Source organism: Orcinus orca, chromosome 13, assembly GCF_937001465.1.
Source record: "Orcinus orca chromosome 13, mOrcOrc1.1, whole genome shotgun sequence".
Taxonomy (NCBI): domain Eukaryota; kingdom Metazoa; phylum Chordata; class Mammalia; order Artiodactyla; family Delphinidae; genus Orcinus; species Orcinus orca.
In genome coordinates, this window is record NC_064571.1 from 39858577 (window position 1) to 39885576 (window position 27000).

The following is a 27000-nucleotide window of genomic DNA, read 5'->3' on the forward strand; positions in this document are numbered from 1 at the left end:
TGACAGTAGTATGAAAATTAGTCGTATCTCTGGATCCCAGGAATATGAAAATATTTCCCGAAGTTTTGCCATTTTTTTTCTGCCTTAATGCCCTTTTTGTTTATGCTGCTTCTTAGTTTAAATGAGAAAATTACTTAAGTCATTTTTCATCAGCTTTTATTGCAGAATCTTGCAAAACTTTGGAAACTAAAACCAAGTCAACCAAAGGAATTAAAAAATCACAGTTGTTTGGGAAACAGTTATTATAGAATCAAAAAGCTTTATACCCTTCAACATCCTTTGACCACCTTATCATAGTCAATGTAGTCATCATCATCGTATAACTATTGTCTTTTTTTTAAAAGATTTTTTTTGATGAGGACCATGTTTTTAAAGTCTTTATTAAATTACAATATTGCTTCTGTTTTATGTTTTGGTTTTTTGTCCGCGAGGCATGTGGGATATTAGCTCCCCAACCAGGGATCGAACCCTCACCCCTTGTATTGGACGGCGAAGTCTTAACCCCTAGACTGCCAGGGAAGTATTATTAGTGTTATCCATCTGCCAGGCACCAAACCACATGCTTTACACATTGTGTCAATATCTTTCAATATCTCAGTACAGCCCTATGTGTTAAGATATTATCCCCTTTTCACAGATTGAAAAACAGAGGCACGGAGAAATTAACTTACTCACAGTCACAAACTAGTTAAAGTGAAGTTAAAAATCAAACGCCAACCCATTTAACCCCAGAGTCAGGCTCATAACTGGCTCACCATATTCACACTTTCACTCAGTGATTGATACTTGTGGAAGCAGGTTTACCATGACCTAGTGAAGCTTAAATTTCAGGCCCTTTCATTTGTACAAGCCCCTTCCAAAGCCTTGGGAGTGGGGGTCCATGATGATGTGTTCACATGACCATAAGTCTTTGTAAAATTAACAATCAGTTAAGACTGCTATCTCTTCAATCCAACTCCTCCTCCATCACACTTACCCTCACATCATGGGGCACTGGAGTGGCTATGGACATTTTTGGGATCATGCTGAATTGAGGGTTGGAGGATATATTTAATCTGAGTTTTATGTGATATTTTATGTAGTTCATAATCATGTTTGTGTACAGTTAAGCAATTGCTATCTATGTTGGTGTAGGAATGGCTTTCAGTAATTCTCTTAACCACTGATTGTGCCAACTCACCTGGTGGTGTGACAGTTAAACTAAAAGAGTAAAAGTGTAGTGGGAAGAAAAAAGAAAAGAGAGGGAATTAGAGCAAATATTACATTTTTGACATTTTAAATTAAACTTGTATAAGAATTCGTAAGTCTTAAAATTAAGCTCCTTACTATTAGAATTAACTATTTTAAACCATAAATGAAATTAGGTACAGTATAATCTCTAAGACATTTTAGAGAGACTTTATTAAGTGTTTTATATAAATGATCATCATTTTTTTGGGTAATATGCTTGTATGAAGCAGCTTATTCCCCTGTGGTGCCTGATGAAGCATATATTTGATGTGAAGGAGCCCTGGCATATGATCACATGTGATGTGTGATAAATTTATAACATTGGCCTTCCCAGTCTGAATTGTCAGATGAGCAGTGAGAGGCCTACCTGGCACATACTTAATGAAGCATTTGTGAAGTGAATGAGCAAATGAATGAGTGAATGAATCATTAGATTTATAGGGTTTATATGTCATCAGATTTACATATCATTCTCTAGATTGAGACCCCTTGGTTCCGAGAGGCTGAGTGATTTACCTCCTAACACTCGATGGCAGAGTGAAACAAGGACCAGTTTGCCTGACTTTCAATCATGCATTCTTTAATAAGATTTCAGATCATGGATATTTTCTAGAAGGCTTTAAATAAATCTCCACCATTTCCAAGCACTAAAAGTACCTCTTTTATAGCCTAGAAACTGCTGTCCTTCAGTGGAAGAGAATTCCTCTTTAGAATATCTAGGAAATTAGGCAGTGATTGTTTTAAATATGCCTTCATGTTACCTGACCTGGTTCTGATAAAAAAAGATGCCAAAAGAGTCTTGTGGCAGCCGGTGGGGTGGGGTTAGGAGTGGGGGGCGGTGGGGAGACTCTTTAGATCAAGGGTTTTCAAACTCAGAGTTTTGACCCATTAGTGGTTAGTGAAATCAATTTAGTGGCTGAATTTTTTTAATAGAATAAAAAAGAAAATATCAGATTGCATTGCCACATGGTAAAGGAACTAAGTATTGCTTAGGGAAAACTTTGATGCACCTTGTCACAATATAAAATATAAATATATATTTTTTTAATTCATTAATTTTTTTATTTTTGGCTGTGTTGGGTCTTCGTTGCTATGTGCAGGCTTTCTCTAGTCATGGCGAGTCGGGGGCTGTTCTTCATTGCAGTGCACTGGCTTCTCATTGCGGTGGCTTCTTTTGCTGCAGAGCGTGGGCTCTAGGCTCACAGGCTCAGTAGTTGTGGCACACGAGCTTAGTTGCTCTGTGGCATGTGGGATCTTCCCGGACCAGGGCTCGAACCCGTGTTCCCTGCATTAGCAGGCGGTTCTCAACCACTGCGCCACCAGGGAAATCCCTAAAATATATTTTTTACTGTGGATCATGGTCAGAATTTTTTTAATTAATTAATTTTATTTTTTAATTGAAGTATAGTTGATGTACAATATTATGTAAGTTACAGGTGTACAATATAGTGATTCACAATTTTTAAAAGTTATACTCCATTTATAGTTATTATAAAACATTGGCTATATTCCCTGTATTGTACAATATATCCTTGTTGCTTATTTTATACCAATAGTTTATACCTCTTCATCCCCTACCCCTATATTGTCCCTCCCCACAGAATTTTTTTTTTTAAACTAGTGTTGGTGACCAAGTGCCTAGAACAGAATAAGAGTATAACATTCAGCATAGTATGTATTTAGAAGGAATAAACCCAGGGGCGGAAATGTAATTGTTTTGGGCTGATGAGAAAAGGAAGGAGGAGGACTACCACAGTTGGGCCAGCCCTTAAATGATGCACAGAGGACAGAAAGCTCAGACCCTGTGTTGTAAGGCCAGAGGTCGAGGCCTGGAGTTTTTTACAGAATGGGTAGACCTCCAGGGCCGTGGGAAGCTTCTCATTGGATGGAGATTCAGCCTGAGCTGGGCCTGTGATAGAATTTGATATGGACAGGCTTGCAAGAGGCTAAGTTGAAGTGGAGATATCACTGGGCATGGGGGAAGATCAAGGTTGTTGACTATGAAGTTGGTTGAGCTCCAGGTGCAAGTGTAGTTGGTTTATTCAGTGCTAGATTTTGAAAGAGTGGCATGAAAGGATGTAACTAGAGTTCATTGGGAGTGAGTATAAAAACACTGGAGAAACTGGCACTGGGCACCTACTGAATTGTGGGGGACCCTGCAGGCAATGGGGTGGGGTAGGCAAGAACGATACATTGGGATTAAGAAGTCATCGCTATTACCTGTTTGCTTCAGACTGCTTAGTACATAAAAGTTATATATTTACAATACTGCAGTGCTATACCAAATAATATCCAAGTAGAATAATGAGTATGAAAGTGTTATATCCACCTTTTGTTAGCATTTTCCTAGTGAATCTTTCTCCATTCCTCTATTTATTTATTTATTATTATTATTCTTTTGCGTTACACGGGCCTTTCACTGTTGTGGCCTCTCCCGTTGCGGAGCACAGGCTCCGGACGCGCAGCCTCAGGGGCCATGGCTCACGGGCCCAGCCGCTCCGCGGCATGTGGGAGCCTCCTGGACCGGGGCACGAACCCGCGTCCCCTCAGCAGCATCGGAAGGCGGACTCTCAACCACTGCGCCACCAGGGAAGCACCCCCATTCCTTTATTTTTAACTTTGACATATTGTTTTTGTGTCTCTTGTAAATAGAAAATATTTTCATTTAATTAAGAATATATCAAAATGTAAAACAGTGTTTTGATTAGGAAGGTGAATAACTGTCAAGATTCTTACCTTAAAGAAGCAATTATAAGAAAATACTAAAAATTATTAACTATATAACTGGATGGGTTAAAACAAATAGTTCACCAGGTAGCTTGAAATACAATTCATTAAATCTGAATCTATAAAATTGTAATTACGTTAGAGTAAGTGACCAGAAGAAAAAGAGGTGTGGAAGCAAATAGTACTATTAGATCACACTGAACCAATTTCAGATTATTAGGGATTTGACATCCCGCTATTGCTGAAAGAAAAAATGACAGAAAAAAAAAAAAGATATGTGATCAATCTATTTTAAAAATCATTTGAGGCCTTGGAAAAGGGTCAGAATTTAACTTGAAATTTTTATATAAGAAAAATTCTCTAATAAATCTACATCTTAATGAAGTATTTGTCTTTTAGCTAAAAGAGTAAAAAATACATCAATCTTAAAATTCCTGGGAAAAAAACTTGAAATATGTTTATCATATTTATATAAAAATACAGTATAAAGGCTCCACTCTCAAGAATTCCAGGTGTTGAGTATAGTTTTATTGTTGTTATTGTTTTCATTTGTTTTTTCCAGTAGGAGGATAGGTTTTCGTTGAAATATTCATGCTGTCTTACCTGATCCACTTTGTCATATTGTGAGGAAGGCTGGCTAAGGATCAGAACCAGGAAAGTCAGCCTGCCCACACTGGCATCAAACTTTGGGGATTATGAGCATCAGATAACTCTCTGAGTGGACCTACTACAAATAGCTGTGAAATACATTATGCACGCTGACATTATTCAGGCAGCTGCATTTTCTGTTCTGATTATCTTTTCATAGAATAAGTTTTTTTCTCAGTTTCTGTGTTAACAGAAAGAGGGTTAAGATTGGATGGTCAGTGTGGTAAACATGGACCAACACAACAGTGCCAACAGTTACCAAACAAATTCATTTTCATAGCCAAGCTAAGCCAAAACTTAAAACACAAAACAATCATATTCTCAGGTTAAGACAGAAATACTTTGTGGGCTATAGTGAGCTAACTCCAACAATAACATTTAACAATATATCAAAAGTCCCTTATATCAGCCATGATTAATTAGTATAAGGTAGCAATTATACCATTAATATGGAAAGACCAAGATATTATCTGAATGAAGTAGTAATTAAATCAGAAAGGATTTAAAAGATAACTCTGTCAGAAATCATGTCATCATACTTGCTGGAAAAATAATCATTGTTGAAGCTGAGTTATACTTGGAGGTTCTGTTTTCTCTACTTTTGTAGATCTTTGAAATTTTCCATTAAATAAGTGAAAAGGAAACAGACAAAAGTTAGAAAAACCTAAATCACTTTTTTTTTACTTCTCTAGAAGTAAAAATAAAGCTTTAAGTGGCAGGTTATGGAAGAGTGAATGCTACAATGAGTATAACTAGACTTTACCACAAATTGAATTCATATTCATTAAAAATTTTTCATTCATTTTTGTGTGTATAAGCGTGTTGGTTTCAGTGCTCATAATATACGTGGTAAGGTTGAGTAAAATGTTTTTGTAAGTATATATCACAATATAAATGTCAGATATTCTTATTCATTCTGAAAATTACCAGTGGCCGATGTCACTGAAGCTGATAGAGGGCAGTATGGTCTTGTGATTTCTAGCAACAGATCCTGAGAAATGGGCTGTGATCCCAGTTTTGCTTACTAAGGAAGCAGCCCAATTCAATCGTCATTTAAGTGACATTCATTAAGGGTTCAACACCATACTAGAACAGCGTGACATAATGGTAGGTTTGGAGTCACACATGGGCTAGAATCCTGGCTTGGCCATTTATAGTCGTGTGATCTTGGGCAAAATAATTTAAACTCATTGGACCAGGCTCAGCTTCGTCTTCTGTAAATGGGAACAGTAATAGCTAACTGAGAGGGTTGTTGTAAGGATAAAATGAAATACAGCCCATTATGTATCTAGAACAGTGTCTGACATATATTGACAGTATGTGCAATAAACGGTGGTTATTATTACTGTCTGCCCCATTGAGTATGATATATTCCCTCCATAGTGATAAGTAGAATATAGAAATATCCATAGTGGTAAGTAGAATGCAGAAATAGGTAATATCCTACTGCAGTAGGCATTCTAAGATAGATACGTACGCAGGGTAGCCTAGCTCTTGACATGGACAGCATTATTCAGATGAAATTTTCTTGCATCAGTCTTTCAGGCTCCTTTACTTTGGGGGAATCTAACATTAAAGTTCCTGCAGCCTCCTGAGGCTGGCATTTTGAGAAATCAGCCAAGAAGGAAACAGGCTGAAACCTATTCCACCCTCTAACTTTGCACCTATTCCACCCTCTAACTTTGAAACCTATTCCACCCTCTAACTTTGCACCCACTAGCTTCACAGCTGGACCTCTCTTCCAGGTGCCCTTATTTCCAATTGATCTGACTCTAGGTCTGCCCCTGGCACCATGACAATTGCCTGGAGCTTCCAAAGTCAGGTGCCACCACCCCTTTCTTATCCCTCATATCAGACCACCCCTTGCATGCCATGGCCTGGGTGGAGTTTAGCCACTCATCCTAGGCCTGAGTGTTAAGACTTCTATGCATCTCCGCAGTTAAGAGAGCATCCACATATATACAATGGAATGTTGCTCAGCCATACAAAGAAATGAAACTGAGTTATTTGTATTGAGGTGGATGGACCTAGAGTCTGTCATACAGAGAGAAGTAAGTCAGAAAGAGAAAAACAAATACCGTATGCTAACACATATACACGGAATCTAAAAAAAAAAAAAAAAAATGGTTCTGAAGAACCTAGGGGCAGGACAGGAATAAAGATGCAGACGTAGAGAATGAACTTGAGGACACGGGGAGGGGGAAGGGTAAGCTGGGACGAAGTAAGAGAGTGGCATGGACATGTATACACTACCAAATGTAAAATAGATAGCTGGTGGGAAGCAGCCGCATAGCACAGGGAGATCAGCTTGGTGCTTTGTGACCACCTAGAGGGGTGGGATAGGGAGGGTGGGAGAGAGACACAAGAGGGAGGAGATATGGAGGTATATGTATATGTATAGCTGATTCACTTTGTTATAAAGCAGAAACTAACACACCATTGTAAAGCAATTATACTCCAATAAAGATGTTAAAAATTTTTTTTTTTTAAAAAGAGAACATTCACCATTTCTAACAATTGCTTTCCCACTGCTGCCCTCTCCCTGGCTCTATTTCTCACCCACCCCAACCCCTCCTAGCATGCTACATGACATGCATAGTTATCTAGCATGTAGAGGATATTCACTAAATATTTGTTGAATAAATGATGTTTATGTTAATCATGAGGATGGGAGGATATTCAGCTAAGCATGGGCATGGGTGTAGGTAGTTCTGTAAGTCATTGTATATTTAATACTCAACACCAGGCCTTTTGTTGATGTCTTTCTATTCATTCTGATTGTCTGAAGCTCATTCTCTAACCTATTTCTCAGGAAAGGCACATGAGAACAACATTCCCTAATAGCAGTTTCTTTGTGCCCTTTATACTTGAGTCAGTTTTGCTCTAAAACAGGTATTTCAAACTTTAACATCTCAAACTTCTCAAAACCCTGATCATTCTCTTCTATTTTCTCGTTGGTGATAGCAAACCTCACCTCCTACATTATAGAGGAAATAGAAGCCCCATTTCCTAATATAAAATATATAGGCCTACTTTCCTCCTTCCTGTCATTACAACAGAGAGCCTATCTTTATTGCTCTTTAATGTTAATCCCTCTTCTCATTTAGATTCCATTCCCTCCTTCTTTTTAAGGAACATTACACTGTCAATTATAGTTTTTTTGTTCACGTATATTTAAACTCTCTCTCTTGATTAGACCCTTCTCATCAAGTTTTAAATACATTCCAGTCATTCCCATTTTTTAAAAAAAGTCACTCAAGGGCTTCCCTGGTGGCACGGTGGTTGGGGGTCCGCCTGCCGATGCAGGGGGCGCGGGTTCGTGCCCCGGTCTGGGAGGGTCCCGCGTGCCGCGGGGCGGCTGGGCCCGTGAGCCGTGGCCGCTGGGCCTGCGCGTCCGGGGCCTGTGCTCCGCGACGGGAGAGGCCACAACAGTGAGAGGCCCGCGTAACGCAAAAAAAAAAAAAAAAAAAAAAAAAAGTCACTCAATCCCACATCCCCCTCCAACTATCATCTTATTATCTCCTTCCCTTTATGGACACACTTTATGAACGTGTGATTTGTACGTGCTATGTAGCTGCAGTGGTTGCCTTCTCAATATCCATCTCCCATTCTTCCACAGAAGCTGATTCTTTTAGGGCAGCAATGGGTCAAGCTAAAGAGTTACATTTCCTAGCCTCCCTTGCAGCTAGGAGTGGCCACATGACACAACTCTGACATATAACATGTAAGCTGAAGTCAGCTGAGGATTTATAGAAAATGCTTGCTTTCCTGGTATAGACACCAGACCTTTCCCTTTGATGTTTCTTTCTTCCTTCTGTCTGTAGCACTGGCTTGAGAGTGAGCAGCCACTTGTATTCACAATGGAAAAAAAAAAGCCCATATTGAGGATGACAGAGCAGAAAGAAGGGTTCTAGGATATTGATGACATCATGGAGCACTGCACCAGCCTGAATGTCACCCTTTGTCATTTTTGTTATGTGAGAAAAATAACTCTATTTAGTTAAGCTACTGTCATCAGGTTCCATTACATGTGACCAAATGTGATTCCTAAACTATAACCTTGCTCCCTATGTTTCCTCACCTTTGACTCATTCTCAAACCATTCCATTCTGGCTTCTGGCCCATCATTCCACTGGGCTCACCAATGACCTGCATGTTGTGAAATCCAGGGGACACTTTCAGTTCTCATGTTACTTAACCTCCCAGCAGCATTTGACTCTGTGACTTCCTTTTTGAAACAGTCTTCCCATGGCTTCTATGGGTTTGCTCCTTCACCTCCAGCTGCCCCCTCTCTGTCTCCTTCATGGGTTAATCTTCCTCTTCTAGCCAAACTTACCATCTTTCAGCCTCTATGACATACCACGGCCTCAGCAACATGCCTTTCCCTCTTTCTGGAATGCTCTGCCCTCCCTCCTTTTGCCAGCTAACTCTTCCTCACCCTTCAGTTCTCCATCTTTTTTTTTTTTTAAGGTTTAATTTTGTTTATTTTTCACTGCATTGGGTCTTCATTGCTGTGCACAGGCTTTCTCTAGTGGTGGCGAGTGGGGGCTACTCTTCGTTGCGGTGCGTGGGCTTCTCCTTGCGGTGGCTTCTCTTGTTGTGGTGCACGGACTCTAGGTGCGTGGGCTTCTCTTGTTGCAGAGCACGGGCTCAGTAGTTGTGGCTCACGGGCTCTAGAGCGCAGGCTCAGTAGTTGTGGCACATGGGCTTAGTTGCTCTGCGGCATGTGGGATCTTCCCGGACCAGGGATCGAACCCATGTTCCCTGCATTGGCAGATGGATTCCTATCCACTGTGCCACCAGGGAAGTCCCTCCATCCATTCTTCACTTCCTCCTTGTGAGGTCAGATTTCCCTTATTCTATATCCCTTCATAGCTCTTACATAGTTAAAACTTTACCATCTTTAGTGTAACTCTTTAAGTTGCCCCTCCCCTCAGAATGTAGGCTCCATGAAGGCAGGAACCAGTCTATTTTTGCTCATCATTATATCTCCAGAACCCAAAATATTCCCCGACACGTAATATGTGCTAAAGAATTAGTTCTTGGAGTAAAAGGATGAATGTATAATTATACAGTGATATTTTATTGTCTGTCTTCTTCCCGCTCCATGAGAGAAGGAAACATATCTGTTTTATTCACAACCATATATGTGGTACCTAACACATACTGCATGGCACATAGAAGAAAACATAATAAATTAATTTTTTTAAGGAATAAAAGAATAAATGAATGAGTACGGTTCCAAGGCAGACATTCTAGTAGTTCTACAAGTAGCATGTCAGTGTTTGGGATTTTTTTTTTTAACTATCTTTTGATAAAGTTTCTGGTTATAATAGAGCACCAAATACCTTTATTGTCTCCAGAGAACAGTCTTTTGGAAAATATTACTTACTAGCTTGTTCTCCTTACAATATGTCATGCCTGAAATAGGCTGTCTATAAAGATCTTGAATCTATACACTTCTCCCCCCTTTTCGTTGCCGTCACTCTCATCAAAGTCACTATCATATTTCCCCTGGACTAAATTGGGCCACACACTTTTCCTTAAGCATTATTTATTAAACTGTATATAAACTTGGATAGTCCAGAGTTTTTATTGTATCTCAGGGCCAAGTATCATATCTGTTTATGTTACCTCCAAAGAAAGGTAGGCAAGTATAATATTTTTACTACCAAAAAAAGCATAAATAATATTTTATTTTGTTGTGGGAGAGGATTATTTCCGTTCTTCATTCTACAAAATATTTCCTTTACTTAAGGAAAATAAGTATTTTTTAAACTAGCAACAAATCTTTGTTTTCAAATGACCAAACTGAAAATATTCAGTTTAAAAAAAAAACAAAAACAGCCAAAGACCTTTTAAGTCCCCCTACCTCCCTGCCCCATGAATTCTTAGCCTTTGAGGTACCTGAGATGCTCAAGGAGATTGACAAGAAGAGGCAATTATGCAACTGTGACAGCCTTGAGAATGTGCCCAGTCTTGTAGTCAGCATGTCTGGATCCTGCCCTTCCTCCAAGGCAAAGCTCCTGTCTTTCTTCCTCAACAAACCTTCCCTTCACCCACTCATAGCTGTGAATCTCAACTTATTATATATGTCTAAATAAACATATGTGTATATGTATCGTTTCCTCTCCAATCAGCCTGGGAAGGATGGAACATGTATCTTACACATTGTTGTATCCTCAGAACTTAGTGCAAAATCTTGTAGGTATAATGTTTTTCTGCTGCTGCTGTTTATTAGTATTATTTTTGCTAATAAGATTTACCAAGCACTTGCTATTGTGCCAGGCACTGTGTTACGCTCAGTAGAGGCTATTATTGTTCCCTTTTAACCAATGACAGTTTAAGTAACTTGCACAAGTCTCATAACTAGTGAGCAGTGGACCCAGGACTCAAACCCAGCTTATCAGATTCCAGAGCTTGTGCTTTTCACCACTAGGATACCTTGTCCCTCATGAATATTCATAGGTGCCAAACTCTAACAAGCCTGCATTTGCTCCTGCCTAATGTTGAGAGGGTACCAGGTGAGCAGCTTTGCTTGTAACTACTCAGAGGCATTTCAAATTGTTTTCAAACGAAGTTGTAGCTCTGAAAATAATTAAAGAAACCATTTTTAAAACAGCAGGAAGGGGTGATGTATAGAGGTCCACTTTGACATTTTGATGTGTGTTTAAACACATAGCTCAGGGCTATAAAAAACCACTACACTGAGATTGCAGAAGCATTAAAAATCAAATTGCCTTTGAAAAATTAATAATTTTTTAGAGAACTGTAAATGACATCCTATCATTTCTGGGGAAATCTTTCCCTAAAGCTCCAAGCCTCTTGGTGACCAGGATGAATAAGTTGGCCTTCCTTTTTGTTTCTCCATTTTCTGCCCCAGAGGGCCAAAAGGAAACCATCTCAGTTTAAGATTTAAGCTTTATTTGTTGAAGTTACTAGCTAGTTAAACTGGAAGCAAGAAAAGCCATTTCATGTTGGCATGACAGTAGAAAGCATTCAGCCGCATTCCAACTTAATGATGGAAGATTAGCCAAGGTTATTATTAAATTTTAATCTCTTCACTTAACTAATAAGGTCGATTAATACCCTTCCTGTCAAGGGAAAAAAAAGCATTACAAAGTCTTGACTATTGGTATTTTAACCAGCTTACCCTGTTGTATTGTGAGTAAAAGGCACTATATCATGGACCGCTGAGTTTCCTCGAAAGCTTGAGAGAAACAAACAGATGGAGAAAAAAAGTCCAGGTGTAAGATAACCCAGAGACTTGAACCTGTAGCAAAATGGAGTTTCTCCAAATTAGGCAGCAGGAGAAGCAGCAGATAAGAGCAACTGGCAACTGAAGATATCCTTGTTATTTTCTGGGCTAGAATCATGCTGGCAGAAGCTTTAACTAACTAAATTTACTTGCAGGTTCTCCGAAGGGAGTGATCATATTGCAGCAGGGTCACTTTTCATAACACACTATTTTGCAAATGAGTTCCCAGGGCCTTGTAAAATATTTGACTTCTAAACCTCAATATAAGTATTAAAATGTCAGCATGTCCATTACATGTCCCAACTATAAAAAATATGAGTTTAATGATCTACTTAAAATGGAAAGTCCAATAATATTTATGACTTCTTAGAGCATATAGTCTTCATTTTGAAAGACTTAAAGCCTCCAGGAGGTATTTATTCAAAATTAGCATCCAGTAACAACACCTTGGGATATCCCTGTTCTGGCAGCACCTGTAGCCAGATCTGGTTACAGTTATTAAATCTAATGCTGGAGTTGCTGACCTCAGGAAGACAGGTGTCCTCTCCAACAGCAGGTCCCTATTCTGGTCAATAAAATTTGTGCTCTTCAGGCCTGGTCTGTTTGCTCAGGTATGTGGCCAGCATAGTAGCCTTGTCACAAAGAATTAATGGAGTTTTCATCTCTTCCCCAAATAAGTTGCTCTGTAGTTAATTGAGCATTACATTTCCCAAAAGAAATGCTCACTTGGCTAAATACATAATGCCATTCATCAGTTTATTTATTAGTTAATCCAATATTTATTGAATACCTATTATGTGCTAAGCATTGGAAGGTTATGGAGATACAAAAATTAATGACGAAATCTCTTTGATCAATAAGCTCAACTTAGTAGCCCAATAATTGTTTGAAGGATCCAGATTAGATCCTCTATCTATATTTTATCCACTCAGCCTAAACTTCAAAGCCTATTTCAGGTCTTATCTCTTCATTCACTCATTTAGGAAAACTTTATTGGATTCTTAAAACTGTGTTAGGCATGGAATGATGAAGATGAAGAGAATATAATCCCCACCACCAGGATCCCCCAGCCTTGTGGGGAGATATGTGAGGTAGACAGGACCTGATGTGGAAGACGTTGTAAGCCAGGTTAACCAAGGAATACGGGTTTTATCCTACAGCAGCAAAGAGCTATTAGACAACCCTAAGGAAGAGAGAAGCATGATTAAATTTGCATTTTAGAAAAATCAACTTAACAATGACAAAGAAGATAGATAGTAAGGAAGAATGGCCAGAGGGAAGAAACCAGAGGGGAGGAAAATCCAAGTTCTAAAATTATTCAAGAAATAGAAATAACAACATTTTATTAACAAACTGAATGTGAAGACTGAGGGAGAGGATGAAGTCCAAGATGACTTCTACGATTCTGGTCTGAGTGGCATTAGCAGCAGGAGAGGAGGAACAGGGTTAGTGAGAAAATGAGTTCAACCTCAAACATTGCAGGTGCCTTTGGAACATCCAGTTGTCAACATTAGGTTTGCTGTTATAAATGTTTGTCTACAACTCATGAAAGAGGTAAGGGAAGGAGGTAAGGATGCAGGAGTCATCACCTTATAGACTGTAGCTGAAACATGATTATAACATTATGAATGACATTGCCAATTCTGTAGCCATCTCATACTACTCCCTAGTCCCAAATGCCTTATCCTCATCCAACATTCATTTTTAAAGTTAATTTATTATTCATTAGTTAATTTCTTCATTTGGTTGAATAATACCTATGGAACTCTGATATATTCCAGGCAATGCAAAAGACCCTGGGTGTACATACATGAATAAGCTTTGATTCCCTACCCTAAAGGATCTCATAACCTGGCTATTGACTATAAACTAATTCTCTAATTCTATGTGTGTCTGTCATGTCTCCAAGAAGAGGATAAACTCCCAAAGTTTATCCTCTTAGGCTCTTTTTAAAAAAAATCCCTGTAAAGACCTAGCACAAAGTTCTGCTCTTTGTAGATGCTCAGTGTGAACATTGAATGATAGAGTGATTACTTATTTTAAAACATAGACCAATTTATTTATTTTTAAATAGTTTTTGGGGAAGAGTTTGGACTAAAAAAGTATTAAATTTTCATTAGAAAAATTTAGAAACTACATTAAAAAGATAAAGAAAATAATAATTATTAATATACTGTTCAAAGATAACCACTATTAATATTTTATGGAAAATACTCATAATCCTTTTTCTAAGTGTAAAAACATGCCTTATTACATTTTTGGTAAAAGGAATCATATTGAACATATTTTTGTGTCACTTCTTTAAATTTAAAAATGCTATATCGTGAACATACTCTAGTGCCATTAAATATAGGTTTTCATCATTATTTTTAAACCATTTCATTGTATTCCATTGTATGACTGTCCTATGATTTATTTAGCAGGTCCTTCACTGATGGAAACTTAGGTTTCCTAAGAAAAACCTAAGACTTTTTAAAAATAGAAATACAGCATATATTCATAAAAGTTCACAGATCAAAACTGAGCTTGATAAAATTTTATAAAATGACCACACACATGAAACCCAGACTAAGAAACAGATCATTACCAAAATCTCAGAAGCCCTCTTCTGTCCTCTAGTTACTACACACCGTGACCACCTTCTTCCCAGGAAGCTCTCAGCCAGTGACTAAGCGTGGTATAGCTACTAGTACCTGGACATTTCTGCCCAACATTGGCCCCCTCTGTTGGCTGGCCAAGATTTTGTCAGAGCTACACCTCAGTCTAAGGCTCTTCCTACTCAGTACTTCCTTTCCCCTCTCCTTTCCCATGTGTCAGACCTGTATCACGGTCTAAAATTCTACCCTGACTACTCCTGCTCCTTTCCCCTTTTGTCCTTTAATAGATGTTACCAGCAATAAATCTCTTGCATTTCTAACTCTGCCTTGATATCTGCTGCCCAGAGGAACCACCAACACAAATGGTACTGGAAGTGGACTGAAATGACAAGCTCAGTTTGAAGACTGGACCACATACCTCCCTTCTGTTAAGGAGGATCCCTTCCAAGTGGTATGTGGACATGGATAGTCTCAGCCACCAGTGGTAGCCCAGTTGCTAAAAATATCACCAGTAGTGACTTGAGAGTGACATCCTAGTGCTGAATGCCCTGGCTGGTGAGATGATGCAAACCTTTTTAAATGCCTGTGATCAGGCATAAGGATAATGGAATTGGCTGGGCATTAAAAAGTTGCATTGACATCCTACAGAGGAATAATTGGAAATGGAGGGCAATTAACAAATAGTTATGGCTAAATACAAGAGCCAGAAGGTCTCTTTAGTAGCTTACAAAGTAGAAGAGTTAGCACAACACAGGAGTAAACTCAGGGTCTGATAGCTAGGAGCCCCCCAAACAGTTGACTGCTCAGACAGGGCAGGTCTGTTATTCCCTGGTTGAGAAAACCTGGGACCCTGAAACATGGGATGGGAATATCTCAGTGGATACCCTCAAAGATAGTGCTTCGGCAGACTCCCCTGAACCCCCAGAATTTACAGAGGTGGCCCACCCCTCGCTGTGTAGGACAACACTGCACAGGCCACTCCTCAAGGCAACAGATACCCCCTCAGGAGCTGTGCCACCTCCTCTTCTGGCTGCCAGATTGATAGTTACTGTTAAATCCCCACATAAGTTGACTGGGACATACTGGACCTGATAAGAGCAATAGTGTTCCTCCCTCAGCTCACACCTATGGCACAGGGTGCATCCAGTATGACCAGCTAAAGGAGGAGGGAAAAGGCCAATCTTGTTACAGTCAGGTCAGTGCAATTGTGGGTGCAAGTTTTGTCACTGGAACTGGCACAATGGGCACATGAATGGAGTGGCCACGGTGGCAGAGACAGAAGCTATGCATGGGCCCAATGGCATGGACTCCCACATATCAAAGCTGGCCTTGCAATTACTGCCTTTGAATATGCAACCTGTCAGAGACCAGTGCCCAGCCCCTTATATGGCTCTGTTCCTTGAGGAGGCCCACCAGTAATAAGTAGAATAATTGGGCCCCTTGCATCCCGGAAGACAGAGATTCATTCTCACATAAATGGACATTTATTTGAATATGGATTTGCTTTTCCTAACCTCAGAGCTGCAGCCATTGCCACTATGCAGGTTTCCAGGGGCTTACAGAGTATTTGGTCCACAGGCATAGAATCCCACACAACATAGGATATGACCAGGAGACCCTGTTCTCAACAAAGGAGGTATGGGTGTAGGGCCAGGATCTTGAGATTCGCTGCAGCATCAGAAGATGCTGACCTGATAGAGTGATGGAATGACCTGCTGAAAGCATAGCTGAAATGCCGTCTTAGAGGCAAGACTCTTAAGGATCGGGCACTGCTCCTGGATGCAGTATATGCACTGAATCAGAGCCCTCTATATGGTGCTGTGTCCCCAGTAGGAGGAAAATATGTGCCTAGGAACCAAGAAGTGGAAGCAGGAGTGACTCCACTCACCATCACCTCACTGGAGGACTTTGTGTTACCCCTTACAGCAACTCTGGACTCTTCAGGGTTGGAGGGCCTAGTCAGGAAGTACACTCTTGCCATTGAACACAGTGAATGACAAACTATGGCTGCTGCCTGGGCACTTTGGATTCCTGTGTCTAAGGACCAACAGGCAGGAAGAAGAGTCACCATACTGGCAGTGGTCATTGTCCCTGATCAGCAAGTGAAGGCAGGGCTCCTGTTATACAATGGGAGAAAGGAGGACTATGTGTGGAACTCAAGAGACCCACGTGGGTGCCTCTTAGCAATTTATCATCGAACTGCAACCTTGAGTGGACAGGTGTAGCAATCCCAGCCTGAGAAGGGTATGATTAAATAAAGCTCAGACGCCACAGGATGGAGAAGCATGAAGGAGCTGCTCCCTGAACCTGTGCAGAGAAGTAAGCCTGTGCGGCACAAAGCATGAACCACGGCAACAACGGATAGGTGTGCTGTTCAAATGTCCCTTCAAGAAAGAACTTAGTGATGAGCTGCAAGGAGCAGTTAACTGACAGTCTCAATTTGCAGCACCGTAGGGATATGCTGCAGTAATTGAGCTGAGGCCGAGCTTTTCCCTGGCAGTCTCCAGCCCACGACTGAGCATGGCAAGGGGCCCAATACGCTCCTTTATGTAAGGGAACTTCTCTACCCAAACTCCAATCATAGGTTTCCCACAGGAGCAGTCAGGCTCTTATATGTCCCGGCTCCCACCACCCAAGTTGGCTGGTCTAAGGATGGGTACCTGACCCAAGCTAAGCCACCCATAGTCCTTCCCTTGGATTTTTTCTTTTTTTTAAGTTATAACTCAGGGTGACTTGCCTGGTGGCACAGTGGTTAAGAATCCACCTGCCAGTGCAGGGAACAAGGGTTCGATCCCTGGTCCAGGAAGATCCTACATGCTGCGGAGCAACAAAGCTCCAGTGCCACAACTACTGAGCCTGCACTCTATAGCCCGGGAGCCACAACTACTGAAGCCCGCGCACCTAGAGCCTGTGCTCCGCAACAATAGAAGCCACCGCAATGAGAAGCCTGTGCATTGCAACGAAGAGTAGCCCCCCTGCTCTCTGCAACTAGAGAAAGCCTGCATGCAGCAACGAAGACCCAACGCAGCCAAATATAAATAAATAAAATAAATAAATAAAAATAAAATAAACTATAACTCAGAAGAAGCTCTCTCCAGTGGACGAAGTTGCAAGAGGTAGTTTGGGGAGTTGTTGGTTTCTGGCCACGTGAGGAAGCCCATCTGCAGTGAGCGAGAATGAAATCAGCACACACAGAACCACAAAGACAAGAGACAGAGAGTGCCTGCAGCGTTCAAAGTTCTTGAGGTCCAGCTGTACCCAGCTCCCTGGGGTCTGACTGTTCTAACTTTTCTTTCTATTGGGTAAGATAGTCTAGTGTGCTTCCAATAAATAATTAATTGGAATCAGATGTTGATCACATGTGACCACATAAGTTCTAGCACACACTTAGAAGTATCCTATGCTTATTTTGTATTAATAGTTAACACTGATTGAGTTGAGGGTTTATTATATTCCAGACACTGGTCCAAGCACCTTACATATATGAATTCATTTAGTCCTCTCAGCAATAATATAAGTCTACCCAAATGTCCTCTCTCTATTGTTTTCCCCAAGGCTATTTTATTTTAAAATCATAAATAAATAAGAGATTCTACATGACCTTTTAATAGAGGCTCCAAAGAGCCAACTTTGGAGATGTACAATCTTCAGCATTTTAGTCTCTCACCCGGTGATGCCAGCTCTGATTTGGGGCTTCAGCAAGACAGGTTTGCAGGTACAGGTGTCCTTCAGTGCCTCAGAAAGGCCCATTTTTAATAATAGAGAAAGTGGTATTACAAATAAGCAGAACAGATAATTTCCTATGGATGCACATTTTGGGATTTTATATGGGATTCCCAAGGTTTGACAAGTATGAATACTTACATTGTCAGAACATGTAAATCAGGACAATCTTTGAAGTCCAAGAAGGATGCTACCAGCACCTATCAACAGAGATTTCTACAAGGCCAAATACCCCCTCACTGAGGCCTGAAATCCAATTGACAGTGAGCCATTCCTTTATGTAAGGCATCCACATGACCTCTGCTGTCTTTTAAAATTAAATACTCTGTAGAGGTATGATTAGGCACCTAATCCCTTCCCTACCTCAAGGGTGTGAGGGGTAAGAAGTATGGAGAAAAAGGACAAATGGAGACAACTAGAGTAGTAAAAATTGGGGAAAGGCCTTCCAACCCCACCACTTGACTGAAACTTCTGTTAGTACCAGGATCCTACCTTCAGATCAAAGCTGTCCAACAGAAATATAATGCACACCACACATTCAATTAACATTTTTCTAGTAGCCACATTAAAATTTTTTCTACAACCAGGTGAAATTAATTTTAATAATGTATTTATTTAAATCAACATATCAAAAATATTATTTCAACATGTAGCGAATTAAAATTATTAATGAGCTATTTTATATTCATTTCTTTCATATAAGTCTTTGAAATCTAGTGTATATTACATGTACAACAAATATCAATTTGAATGCTAACTGTATTTAGAGTTCACAAATTTTTAATTGAAAAAGTAGTTTTATATATCGGTGTTCAAAATATACTTAAAATTTTCCAGTAACTGAATCAGATGTTTTAAAATTTAAATTTAGACTAATTAAAATTAGGGACTTCCCTGGTGGTCCAGTGGTTAAGATGCTGTGCTTGCACTGCAGGGGGCGCAGGTTCCATCCTTGGTCGGGGAACTAAGATCCTGCATGCCATGGAGTGCGGCCAAAAAATAGAAAATAAATAAATTTTAAAATAAATTTTTAAAAAAACTAATTAAAAGTTCAGTTCCTTGGTCACAGTAGCCACGTTTCAATTGCTCAGTCGCCACATGTGGCTAATGGCTACTGTATTCAACAACACAGATGGAGAATATTCTATGAGTGCAGAAATGTTATGGGACTATGCAGCTCTAGACGTAGCCTTTGGTGTACAGTAAACTCTACTCACTGCTTGGCTGGCAGTGTCAGGGAAGTGGGTTACATCTATAAAACACATTCCTTAACAGATTCCAGAAGCCTCGCCATGCCTCTCCATTGCCTACCAGACTCCAGGTCCCCTCTCCCATGCTGCGCCAGCCTCCATCCACACCCAGCAGGCTAGTAAAGAGCAAGGGCTCTGGAGTCAGAGATCCAGTTTTCATCTCAGTTCATCACTTACCAGTTGACTTCCAACAACTTAATTAACTTGTTTGAGTCTTAGTTTTCACATTAATTAATTGACGATATTTTAAAGGATTGTTGAGTAAGTGAGGTAATGTGCACAAGACATTTAACACAATGTCTGCCACATAGAAAAGAATAAATGGTAGCTCTTAAACAAAAACCTCTGTATATGCTTTTGTATGTGCTTCCACAACTTCCCGCCACCCAGGAGTGGTTATTCCTGGGTATTCTTAAGTGGGGCAGGAGTTAATGGGAGTGGGGGAGAGAGGTAGGGAAGAACCCTGGCATCTGGGCACTGACATGTGTCCCAACTCAGCCTTGTGGCTAATTTACAAACAGTTTTTACTGCTACTGTTTTATTCAGCTCTTCCTTCCCAGCTTATCAGTTCAGATGGCTTTTGCTCTGGAACTCCAAGTCCCACATGGCCCCCCTCATTCTGCTCTGAACTAGAACAAATGATTAACCACACAAAATAGCCATCAACACTCTTTCCAAGGACATCAATGACCTCTTTAAACCCAAGCCCAGGGACACTTTCTCCTCAGCCTCTCTGCAGTGTGTGACATTGTTGCTTCTCTTTCATCATCCTGGTTCTCCTCCAACATCCCTCAGACCATTCTTCCTCCTTCTTTTTTTTTATAAATTTTTATTTTATTTATTTATTTATTTTTGGCTGCATTGGGTCTTCGTTGCTGCATGCGGGCTTTCTCTATTTGTAGCGAGCAGAGGCTACTCTTTGCTGTGGTGCGCAGGCTTCTCATTGCGGTGGCTTCTCTTGTTGCAGAGCACAGGCTCTAGAGCGCAGGCTCAGTAGTTGTGGCACACGGGCTTAGTTGCTCTGTGGCATGTGGATCTTCATGGACCAGGGATTGAACCCGTGTCCCCTGCATTGGCAGGCAGATTCTTAACCACTGCACCACCAGGGAAACCCCAGGCTTTCATTATTTCTGACTTAGACAATAGACTTCTAACTGATCTCTCTTCCTCCTTACTTTTCCTTTGCAAGTCTATTTTACACTGATGCCGATTAATCTTAAAGCAGAGCTCTCATCATCTTACTCCCTTGTTTAGAATCCATAGTCTGGCTTTCAAGGTCTTCCACAATGTGAGTTAAGGGAATGTTCAGTCAGGAAGGAGAGGGGTGGAGGTCAGAGGCAAATGGAACATGTTCCCCAGGTAAAGCATAGTTTCTCAGGCCCCCCTATTCAATAGGAGCTTCAGGGCCCTTCTGGAAGAGGTAAAGGCTGGTTAACCACCCGAGATGTGTCTTTTGCAAAGTCCAATAACCGTAACCATGTGCTCTGGTTCAGAACTTCTCTTAATATTTCCTTTGGAAATTCACAAAAGAAGAAATACAAACAGCCAATAAACATTTAAAAGTTCAACATCACTAGTTAGAATGTCAGCCATGAGAAAAGGTGTGTACCATTTTTTTCTTTAAAGAGCTTATCCATTATTATCTAATAGCTGGACAGTTTAGCTGGCATCTGCTTTCCCCTCCTCTGTGGTCTGAATCCTTTGGGGAACTGGATAGGCCTGGCAGGGGGCACTAACTGCAGAGAGCATGTGAGGCATGTACCTCTGTGTCACGGAAGCTGCGACACTGAGCGGGATTATTTTTAGAGGTGACCTTCTAGGTTCCCAGGAAAAGTAAACAGACATGCACATGATTTCCTCTGAGAGACTAGTGGTAAACAAATTGGCATGCACACACTCACTATTATCCCATGTTCTGACTCCAGGGCTCTTAAAGAGCAGTTTCAGGTGAAAAGCTTTACTGAAAGCTGAAACCAACCAGGATGAAGAGAGGGGTAAACTGAGTGAAAGTTCACAGCTTCTAGCTACTGGGTCAGAGAACTGCAGGTGAAACAACTTATCTATTCCAAATTCTTGGAAAACATGTTGTTTTAAATGAAGTTTCAATAATTCCTCATGAAAATATTGCTAAAACTTATTATTTAATGTCTCACCTCTTATTTTGTATTATTCCATTTGTTTTACTTTTGTTGTTTTTCCTATGTAATGTGTTTATTATTTTTAAGTGAACATTATAGAAAATGCAGAAAGAAAAAATCCCTATAATCCTGCTCCTTATTGTTTGTTATGTATCCTTCAGGTATTTTTACGCATATACTTATATCTATATATCAACAAAAGAAAAACATACTGTCATAAATTTCTTTGTCATCTCATACTGGATCTAGGGCATCTTTTCACATTGGTATATATAGGTCTGCCTCATTCTATTGATGGACATTTAGGTCATTTCCAGTGTTTTACTATTACAAACAATGCATAAGCAAGCATCTTTGAACAGATATCTTGAGCACTTGCATGAAAATTTCTGTTGGACAGCTTCTGGGAAGAATTTCTGGATCAAAACATTTACATATTTTTAAAGGTTTTGGTTTTTTGTTTGTTTGTTTGTCTTGGCCGCACCACACTGCTTGTGGGAATCTTAGTTTCCCAACCAGGAATCAAACCCGGCTTTCGGCAGTGAAAGCGTGGAGTCCTAACCACTGGACCACCAGGGGATTCCCTAAAGTTTTTTTTTTTTTTTTTTCCCCTAAAGTTTTAATTTAGTTATTGCCAAGCTGCTCTCCACCTGTTTCCTGGAAACATGCAAATAAATTAATTTCTCATGGAGACTTAGCAGCAAACACAATGCCTGGCACATAGTAGCTGTTCGTTAATTGATGGTTAGATTAAAGCTTCATAAATATTACTTATTGTTCTGACTGTGACACTACTGAAGTGCATTGCCCTGCCTGCCTCACTCTTAATTATCCCAGACAACTGAGGTATTTAAGTGTGGTAAAGTAGTAAATACAATACACATTAGTAGTAAATACAATAAAAAAATAGTATTAATATATACCACAACACATAGCACTTCTGATTGTCTCCTCTGTGACAAGATATTGTTGTCATCTGAAATCATAAAATTCTAGAGTAGACAGGAACCTAGACATCAAATAGTGTTTCTTTTTTTATATGAAGAAGTGAAAGCCCAGAAAGGTAATGATTGTCCAAAGATTTGAGAATTAATAGATCCTACTGAAAACACCTCTTATTTCTCACTTTCCTTCCTTGACTTGAATGCACAGATCTATTATTATTTTATTTCACTTGACTATATCATACAAACAAGGCACATTATTGACTGAGATATGTGTCCTCAAGTCTTCTTAGTTCTGTCAATTTACCTGCCTAGAGCTTTCCTGCTTTCCCTTCTAATTTTCTACTTCAAGTTGGCCAAGGATTGAAAACAAGATAGCCAAGCTTATTAGAACTATACATCAAGTGATGGGATCTGAGAGTGAGTCTAAGATTTTCTTATGAGTGAAACACAAGAGTCTTAATACTTTTTTGTCAGCTATTTTGGCTACTCAGGACAGCTTGTGTGTGTGTGTGTGTGTGTGTGTGTGTGTGTTTGTGTGTGTGTGTGCATATGCACTTCCTAAGCGTTAGCAGCTTAGGAACATGTTGCCATGTTCTGGATAGATGAGACTGTTATCTATATATAAATAAGTGTATATGCAGTTGACCTTTGAACAACACAGAAGTTAGGGGCATCAACTCTCCTTGCAGTCAAAAATCTGAGTATAACTTTACAGTCTGCCCTTGGTACCTGTGGTTCTGCATCTTCAGGTGCAACCACACCTCAGATTGTGTAGTACTGTAGTAGTATTTATTGAATATAATCAGAGTATAAGTGGACATGCACAGTTCAAACCCCTGTCAAGGGTCAACCGTATATGAAATATTGCTAAGAGTAAAATCCTGGAAGGTATTCAGAACCATTTAGATTTAAAAATTTTCCCAATTCTAAGGAAACAAATAGTCAAAGCATGTGTCTTCATGTGCTATTAACATTTGGCCAAGGTCTATTTAAAGGACAGTGAAATAAGAATCCTTTGTCCTTCCATTTGCCGATATATAACGCCAACTTTGGTCTGATCATCAGTAATTTCAGGAATAGTTTCTGTGGCAGTCAGAATAATGGCTGCCCAAAGATGTCCACATCATAATTCCTGAAATCTGTGAATATGTGCCCTTACATGACAAAAGGGACTTTGCAGATGTGATTAAATTAAGGATCTTGAGATGGGGAGATTAGCCTGGGTCATCCAGGTGGGCCCAATGTAATTACAAGCCTCCTTAAAAGGAAAAGAGGGAGGCAGGAGAGTCAGAGAAGGAGATACAATGACAAGAGCCGAGGTCAGAGTGATATGATTGTTTGAGGAAGAGACCATGAGCCAAGGAATGCAGGCAGCCTCTAGAAGCTGGAAAAGGCAAGGAAGCAGATTCTACCTAAGAGTCTCCAGAAAGAAATGCAGCCCACTGCCAACACTTTGATCCTGGTCCAGGAGACCATTTTAGATTTCTCTCCAGAACTGTAAGAGCAAATTTGTGTTATTTTAAGTCACTAAGTTCATGGTAATTTGTTATAACATCAACAGGAAGCTAACACAGTGTCTTACCATAAGCCAGTGTAAGTTTGAGTTTTGATTGAAGGACAATTGTTCTTTTGCATCTGAATCAAATATTTAAAGAATGTGAAAATGTTTAAAAGAAAAAGAGCTGAAAAAAGTAACCACATAATAATAGTAATAGTTAACATCAATTGAGCACTTACTATATACAAGACATTGGATTTCCAAAATTTCATGGAAGGCTTACAATGAAAGGATGATGTAGGACTATGACAATAATCTGTTTATTAGATAAGAAAGCAAATATAAAGAAGGTGAAGAATTTAACTTTAATAAGCAAAGAGATTAGCTGAACTATCCTGTGGTAAGGTGCAGAATTCCATCCTCTCAAACCAAGCAGGGAAAATTTGAAGGTAGTTACTATAAAAATTAGGCAAAGGTAAAGCTTGTAAGATTGCTAAGGGATAGGTGATGCCTTAGGTTGTGAAAATAAATCCCACCTGAAATGCTTTGAGTTCTTACTACATGGCAGGCAGCTCCCAGCTATCACAATGGGCTCAGCTTGTTAACTGGCAGACCAGGTGGAATCCCCAGAAGGTGCATCCTTTCCTCCCCACCCTCCCTACCCCCATCTGGAACCTTTGACCCATAATCCTGAATTCATAACCCCAATCTTGTCTTTGACTGACAACGCTGAATACATGACATCAGATTAACAGTCCCAAAATAAATCTGTTCCTCTCCATTGGAATGTCATTGGGTAATGACTGCAATCCCAAATAATATACACAATGATATAATTCTAATGACATCTTATATTTACAAGATGTAGTGACAAATTTTTAACTCACTGTGCTGTTTGTGTATGTGTTCTTTGTATTTAAGATATTTGAAATGTTTTAGAGAATCTCACAGGTTGGATAAAGATCTGACATTTTAAACTGACTTTTCATTGAAATACTTAGGATTTGACCAATTAGGGATATAGTGAATATTTAAACGCTTTAGTGAACTATAGGTTTGATTTTTATGCTGCATAGATGCCTAAGAGAATCTGATTTACTAGATTTACAATAACACATTTGTTAAGTGCTTATTACTTACCCGGACTGTTATAAGTGCATTGCATGGACTAACTCAGGTAAACATCATAACAACTCTATATGAATTTGGTATTATTGCTACTCCCACTTTCAGAGGGTAAAACAGAGGCACAAAGAGTTATGTGACTGAACCAAGATCAGGCAGCCGGTTAGTAGCAGAGCAATCTGGCTGGGAGTACATGCTCCTAACCAATGTCCCCTCAGTGCTCAGGAAGACTCTTACAGGGGTACTCTGATAAGGGCTCAGGACTCGGCAGAGAATGGCCCAAGATGATTTACAGAGTGTAAATCTGCCTTGTTAGAAGCGTGAAGTACCTGGGACAATCAGATACAGCAATGTGTGAATTTGACATGTTAAAGGGAATTTAATAAATGAGGTTTATAAACAGTGTCTAAATGTGCAAGAGAATGCGATTTGTTAGATTTGTATGCTTTTGTGACTTTAATATGTAATGCTTAAAAAAATTCTATCCCATTTATAAATGGGAAGTTTAATACATCAAATTAATATGCTCACTGGTATTTATCAAAGAACAAGTGAAAGTGTTTTAACATGAAATTGACAGATTTAGAAATGAATTTGATTTGTGTTTAAATACTTAATAGACTTAAATTTTACAACCCTAATAAATATCATTTAAAACACAAGCAACTTTATGGGTTCCTTCCCATGCACAAGAAGTCCACTCTGACATTTAAAATCTCAACTGATCATTGGTACAGTTTTAGCCCTGTTTTGCAGAGGGGGAAACTGAGGGGAAGAGAAATAACTTCCCAAGGTGACAGAACTGGGAGGTGATGGATGCTGCATTCCAGCCCAGATGACACCAGACTGCCAAATCCAGCACACTAACCACTCTCCTATACCACCTCCAGGTTCTAGAGATGCCATTTCTATAGAATACAGTATCAGTTGTGAATACATAACCTGGAGGAATATACACCAGTACAACAACACTGGTCTTTCCTGGAATGGGAATTATGGAGGACTGTTATTTCTGTAACATTTAAGATTTGAGTAAAAGGAGTTCTCTACCCCTTCACCCCACTTTCTAACTAATTTCTTTATTGACAATTAAGAGAATTCTGCATCTCTTTATATTTCACTTCTCTGCATTGTCAATCAGCATTTTGTAGTCATTTATTAATATCTACCTCATGAGCTTTTTTTTTTTTTCAAACACTCCTGCGTATGCTCAGATGGGTATCATTACTGGGTGAAACATTGTATGCCCTCATCCTTGTATGTCCCATAGAATGTCACTTCTTCAATTATGCTACTTTTGTATCTAGTATATGCTTTTGTTAAGTGTATAACACTGAATTATAGTTTTTCTATTCAGCCATCTTCCCTATTAGAATATCTGTGTTATATATGACTTTCCCCAGGGTCCAGCACAGAATTTGGTTGGTTAAACCACACATATTTTTCAGTTATGGAATCTGAAGTATGCTTTGCATAGGCAATCGTTATAGTTTTTCCTTTTCGTAAAAGGCTTACTTTCTTTCGGTCTTTGAACTCTTTGGTCTAGCACTGGGGTAAATGACACAATGCAGACTTAAGTAGAACTGGGACTTCCCTGGTGGCACAGTGGTTGAGAATCCACCTGCCAATACAGGGGACACAGGCTTGATCCCTGGTCAGGGAAGATCCCACATGCCATGGCAACTAAGCCCATGCGCCACAACTACTGAGCCTGCGCTCTAGAGCCCACGTGCCACAACTACGGAGCTCTCGTGCTGCAACTACTGAAGCCTGCGCGCCTAGAGCCCGTACTCCACAAGAGAAGCCATTGCAATGAGAAGCCTGCGAGCAGCAAAGAAGACCCAATGCAGCCAAAAAAA

The 27000-nt window shown here is 39.8% G+C and overlaps 1 long non-coding RNA gene across 1 annotated transcript in view; it reads left to right on the top strand.

Moving 5' to 3' along the window:
• LOC117196936 (uncharacterized) overlaps nt 1-9160 on the top strand; it is a 35123-nt gene extending 25963 nt beyond the window's left edge. The window contains exon 3 of the long non-coding RNA XR_004477372.2: nt 8430-9160. This is a non-coding gene — a long non-coding RNA (uncharacterized LOC117196936). The remainder of the gene's footprint in view (nt 1-8429) is intronic.
• Nucleotides 9161-27000: the final 17840 nt, after the last annotated feature.